Source organism: Geospiza fortis, unplaced genomic scaffold, assembly GCF_000277835.1.
Source record: "Geospiza fortis unplaced genomic scaffold, GeoFor_1.0 scaffold275, whole genome shotgun sequence".
NCBI classification, from domain to species: Eukaryota; Metazoa; Chordata; class Aves; order Passeriformes; family Thraupidae; genus Geospiza; species Geospiza fortis.
This window is the reverse complement of record NW_005054341.1, coordinates 28,478-34,477: the sequence shown is the minus strand read 5'-3', so window position 1 is coordinate 34,477 and position 6,000 is coordinate 28,478. Positions and strand designations below refer to the sequence as shown.

At 45.3% G+C, this 6,000-nt stretch overlaps 1 long non-coding RNA gene across 3 annotated transcripts in view; it reads left to right on the top strand.

The window, feature by feature from the left end:
* LOC115948024 overlaps positions 1-6,000 on the top strand; it is a 34,417-nt gene that overhangs the window by 13,649 nt on the left and 14,768 nt on the right. For all 3 annotated transcript variants that reach the window (XR_004081877.1, XR_004081879.1, XR_004081878.1), the window contains exons 10-12: positions 3,655-3,786; positions 4,566-4,675; positions 4,967-5,253. This is a non-coding gene — a long non-coding RNA (uncharacterized LOC115948024). The remainder of the gene's footprint in view (positions 1-3,654; positions 3,787-4,565; positions 4,676-4,966; positions 5,254-6,000) is intronic.

Sequence of the window (6,000 nt, the reverse complement as noted above, 5' to 3'; positions counted from 1 at the left end):
GCAGGAAAAGGCATTTCTTCGTCATCCCATAGTAGAAACCAGTCCCATTATGTTCTCTTCTCATGTTTTGAGCAGAATGTTGACAAAGGAGTGGATTTGCCCCAGAGCAGTTAAAACCAAAAAACCCAAGAGGTCCTCTCCACAGGCATTTTCCTGGCATTCTCTGACACCAGATTGACTGATAATATCACCATAACAGCTGTTATCTCAAATGTCTGCCTCCAGGCAAATTAAAAGTAAAGAAAAGCCAAAACACTTGAAGAGATGAATATAGGAGGCATTTGCCAGTGATTTGCTGGCCCTGGATTGCCTGCTGTCAGGGGTAAAATGAAGCGTGTTTGCTTTATAAGAAAATTACAGAGCTGTCATCCCTGCAGCACAGAGCAGCGGAGAGCAGCACCGCTGCCAGGACTGAAGGCACAAGGATTGTGTTTGCAGCCAGAATCCCAAACAGCCTTTTTCCAGGGTATGCCTGAGCCTTGCTGCCAGGGAGCACAGGAGGAGGGCTGTCCCCAGATGAGGCCAAGGACAAGGGACCCTCATGCAGGCAGTGCACGAGCACAGCTGCTGCAAACATGGCAAGTGGGTCCAGGGTCCACCGCGGGGACCCAGCCAGGACATGGGCTACAGGGCCCCATTTTGGATAGGCTCCAGCCATCATCTCTGGACTCTTGAGCCATGATTGCTTTTCTGATGCTCTGGGCGAAGAATGATCCTTCTGAAGGAGACCAACAAGGTTCTGAGGTGACGTGTCAGCTTGGGGTAGTGGGTTTTTCACTCTCGTTAGATGAACAGAGGTCTGCACCTCTTTGATGCAGACACAGATTCTTGAAATGCCCAGTCTGTGAAATGTGTAAAAGATCATTTCAAGAAAGATCCCTGGGCCAAGCTGAAGTCAAAGCCTCTGAGTGCTCTTGTCAGAGCTCTTATTGAGGGAATTGAAATGCCACTGGCAGTATCTGAGCTATTAGAGGCGGGGTGAGAGAGAAGGGGCTGTTGTTTTCAGTGAAGAGCATACTGACCTCCACAAGAGAAGACACACAAGTTTATAGGAGGGTCCAATTCTGGACCATAGCATACCTCAGTAAAACTCTGCCTTTATGAAAAAAACTCCCTTCTGGATTTTGATCCCTTTAAATTGTGTTCACATGTAACAGCCTGGCTTTTGCGTACTTTTGACAATGCTGGAAGTAGAATTACCACAGAAATCCTCAGTATTTTAGTGGGAAGGGGGTACTTGTAACCATAAAGCTCATATTGAAAATCCATCTGCCTTCTGATTTGAGGCTAGGACAGGCCAAGAAAGCCCCATGAGCCCTAGGAAGAGAAGTCTCAGGGGAAGGGGAAGAGAAGGTCATCTTGGTTTTGTTGGAGAGGGAAAATGAAAGCTTTACAGATGTTCGGGGAATAGAACTTCACCATTTCACTGGTGTCTGTAGCTGGGACATTTATTTTAACAGTCAAACCTTTAACATTACAGAGTGCTAACCATGGCATAAAAGATGTCCAGGAAAGGCTATGAATTTTCAAGATTTAAGATTAAATTCAAGAAATAGCAGTAGTCTAGCTAAAGCAATGGTGAGGAAGTGAGCAAATCCTCGTTTGGCTCCTGCTTTGACCCTGGTTTTGAAAGTGTCACTTTTATTCTTTGTGTATGTTTCTGAAGCCTTTATCATCTGTTATGTGTTTGTAGCAGATCTCCCCACTCACGGTGCACCTCCATGGGCATTTCCGTTCTGGTTCATGGTTCAGATCAGGAGCAAGCTTTGGAAATGACCCTGCTGCCCCTCCTGCTCACAGGCCAGGCAAGGCACAGCCTTGTCCCACCACCCCAGACTCTGGGCATCTCCATGGGGACACAAACAGGCAAGGTGGAGCTGGAGAACCTGAGTAAATCCCCACAGAAATTCCAGCATAACCCAGTGACATGCCACACTTCTAAATGTCTCTTTGTGTCACTGAGGCCTCTCTGAGAGCTGAAGGGGACCCATGTGGTTTGAAATGGCAGTTGAGGGGCTTGCCACCTGCACAGTATCACCTCATCTCAGCCCTTACTGGGAATGATCCCTCAGGACCTGCCAGGAAAGAACACTGGTGAATGGCATTTCCAGGAATGACATTTCCCAAAGAAAAAGCCTTTCTCTGTTCCAAAAGTTGAAATTCTTTGTTGTTATTCCTAGAAAGTGATCCAATCTAAAAAGTCCTGGCCATGCTTACAAAGATATGAAAACAATCATGGTGGAAGTTAAAAAAAAAACCATGGCAGAGCTTTAAATTCAGGAGTGTGGAACTCTGGGCATTGCCAGCATTTTGTAAAAGTGCCCTGCCATGCTTTCTTGCAGAAGTGTTTGTGAAACTTTGGGCAAACCTAGGCCATTTGATTCTTTTAGTTGGAAATAACACAAAACTCTGTGGTTCTTGCTTTTCATCTGCCAAAATTAAGGGAACAATCCTACTGAGGTCCCTTTAAGTGTCAGGAATTGCAATTTACTAATCAAGGTTCAAGTGAGATTTAAGTAGATCTGGAGAAGATTCTGCTCACTGTTTTTTATGGCTTCTGAAATGTATACAGGTTCAGTCTGCATGTCTGTGCAGTATTCTGTGATACATGTTGGAACTGCTGGGTCTGCAACATGAATGAATAGAGAATTTTAAAATACACATAGCTGAATATTATGCAAAGCACATACCGTAGTTTTGCTCAAACTCTGTCCTTGCTATTTCATTGGAAGCCTTGCATAATATGGGAAATGCTATCAAGCTGCATGTCTCAAAATTACAAGCAAGGTGCCTTTCCATGTTGAAATGATTTGGAAACTACGTCATTGGCATAGTTCATTATGGTATATATAAAATGGTGACAGAGGGAGTCAAAGAAAGCTTTGCTGTTATTATCTTCTGTATTTTTTTAGTGCACAGCACCTGTCCAGAGCTGTGAGCACTTGCTCAGCTTGTAAGATATGGGTCAAACTCTCTGCAGGGCTAAGAGAACATGGCTGCATTGCAGTCCATGCATCTGAGACAGTTCCCACCACTTTTTTCTTCTGAAATGGAGCAAGCAGGGCAAGGAAGTCAAAGTTGCCTTGAAAAATCAGAAATAATAATATTCACTAATCAACAACATCCAACCCCCATTTTGTCTGCCCGCAAACCCTTGTCCTTACTGTCTCTGTGAGACTATAAATTGATCTTTGTAACATGTCCAGAAGATTAAAAATAATCCAGGCTCTCACAGAACACAGAAATGCATTGCTCATTCCAGAATTGAGGAGTCCTCAGGGAGGTGCTGCTTTCAAGTTAAACCAAGATAACTTTAGCATGAGTGTCGCAGCAATCTGAACTGTGCTGTGTCCAGGAGGTGAGTCCTTGGGAATCGCTTTCCTGCAGTTTCAGAGATACTGCCAAAGAGAGATTTTTTAAGAGAACAAAGTAGATTTTTCTTTGCATTGAAGTATTCCCAGAACTTGCTGGGTGGAATGAGTAGAGGCCACATCAGCTGCAGAAGCAGAAGTTTCATTTAATATTGGATTTGCATGGCACAGTGTAATACTCCCTTGGTCTCCAGGGAGCTGTAAATATCCCTAATAGTTCATGTGCCAGAACGTGGATGCTGACTGCATTTTCAGGTCTGATGTTTCATTTCTGTCTCCTCAGCCAAGGCAGATCCATGTTCAGAAAGGGATTTACAGGTGTGCCACTACTGCCAATCAAACCCTGGTGCTCTGGGATTCAAACAGGACTAAGGAGTCGCCCTGCTGAGTGCCACAGCATCTGCAGCTGCCTCAGGTGAGCACCACTGACAGCTTTTCTCACCAGCAAAGGGGCAGTCCCTGAGCACACAGGAGCTGCCTCTGGCACCTGAAACTTTTGTGCTGCCCTTGGGGGTACCCAGCTCTGGGTCACACTGTTCAGTACATGAAAGTGTGTGCAAGCCCCTGAGGCTGATTGTCTTCTGGGGAGAGAAGGGTGACAGGGTTGCAGAGACATTCAGAGCTCCTTCAAACTTCTGTCACAGCAACTTTTGGAGTCTGAATAGCTTTCTGCTGCCTTTGAACTCATTTTCTGTCCTCAAAAGAGCAGCAGATAGCAATCATCAATCTTTCAATGAAATAAATAAAGAGTTTGAAGCACTGCTTCTGGGTTAAAGGAAAAGGTTTTATTTTATTAGAAAACTTAGTCTCTGCTCTGAAAACTGTTTCCAAAAACATCCATGCGCAAATCCAGCTAGCACAATCACCCCTTTGCACAGCAAGCCCTTAGACACTGTTTGCCTTCTTCCAGATGACTTTCGTAGCCCACCTGGGAAATAAATTACTGGGCAGTGCTAGAGTTAGTAAACCTACATACACTCATAAAAGTTCAAACCAAAGTGTGATCATAAAGTACTTATGGGTCAGTAATCACACCCTTAATTTTCAGAAATAGAGTAGATGGTATTATCTGGAGAAAAAAAGTTCCTTCTTTTTTCTTTCTAAATATCCTGTTGTAAGCTAGCAATAAGTATAAAAATTAGGACCTGGTTGAATATTTGCTGAAGCCAATCAAAAGTCTTTACTTTATTCCAGGGTACTTTGGTGGGAGCCCTTCAAACCTTTATGTTCAGAACAGCACCTATGTCATAAGGACTTCATCAAGTCCCAGTGAAATTGCTCCATTCTGTACTACAGCCTTGAAGGTAATCATTTGCTTAAATGCTTTGCAGAATAAGGATGCACTTTGAGCCAAGCACGGGCCTAAAATCCACATCCAACAGCCTTAATATTTAGGAGGCCACGCTGCTTGTCACACAGATATTTTTCCATTTAAGTTGTGGTATTGGTTTGAGCTTTGGAAAAAAGGGTCTTCTAGCATGTTCTTTCAAAAATAATATCCAAGAGCGCTGGCTGGAGGCAGTGTGGGGGATCATTTCAAAAGCAGGCTTTTGTAGAAAGTGATACAGTTCTTATTTCTCCTGGTCTGCTCTCAGGTCGTGCTGCTGCTGTTGTGCATCTGAGTCCCAGTGCTAGAAATTAAAAGGTTCAGAGAATCGTGACACCAAGTAAAGGCCCAAAGCTGCACTCCTGACAGCTTCTCTTCACAGCACTGTTCTTGCTCTGAGCATGTTCCAGTGTCTCTGCACTCCCAGCCCACCTGCAGCAGCTGGGGCCAGCCAAAGCAGGCTCTCGTAGCCTGGTGTTCCTGCTGGGAGCTTCTCACAGCGCGAGCAACCTCCTCTCCAGCGGATCACAGGTGTTCTCCACATGATGGGAGCAGGTGAGAGCGCGGCTTTGCCAAACCATGATGAAGTTTGGTAGCTGAAACCCAAAATCCGTGTTTGGCCTGAGATCTGAATCTGGCTCTCTCCTCCATCCTCTGCTCCGAGCCAAATCAAACTGCAGCACGTCATGAAAAGCAAACAGTGCCGTGCTCTAATCGTGTAAGATCTGCATCCAGCTCCAAACTCCAAGAGGAACCTCCTTCCTGTGTGTGTGTCACAGTGCTGCCAATGCCTGACATGGTAGGTAGGAGTGGTAGCACCCTGAGAAAAATTCAAACGCCTGAAAGCCTGCCCCTAAAATTCCACTGGGAAAGGTACCAAAACGCTGGGAAGGATTGGAGGCACAATGAAATTGCTGCTTCATGTAGCTTGAGAAAACCCCCGAATCACGAAAGAAACAAATGAGCAAGATGTATGAGTGGTTCAGGTTCTGGGGCAAAGCACTCTCCCCTGCCTTTTTGGTTCCCAGTCTCTTACTGTTAGTTTAAGAGCTGCCAGGCAGACAGAGTAATTCATCCAGCCCACCTGTGTTTTTTTTAGTGGGGGAGAGAATGCAAAGGATGTGTTCTGTATGTCTCAGGAAGCGCTCCTCACCATGGAGGCAGCTCTGCTGCTCCCTCATGAGCACTCTCCGGACATCTGTGGTGTGCCAGCCCACCAGGCCATCCTGCTGCCCAGCCAGTCCTGCTCTCGCACTCTCTCTTGTGCTCTTGTGTTTGTTGGTTTTTTTAATAGTGAAGGAT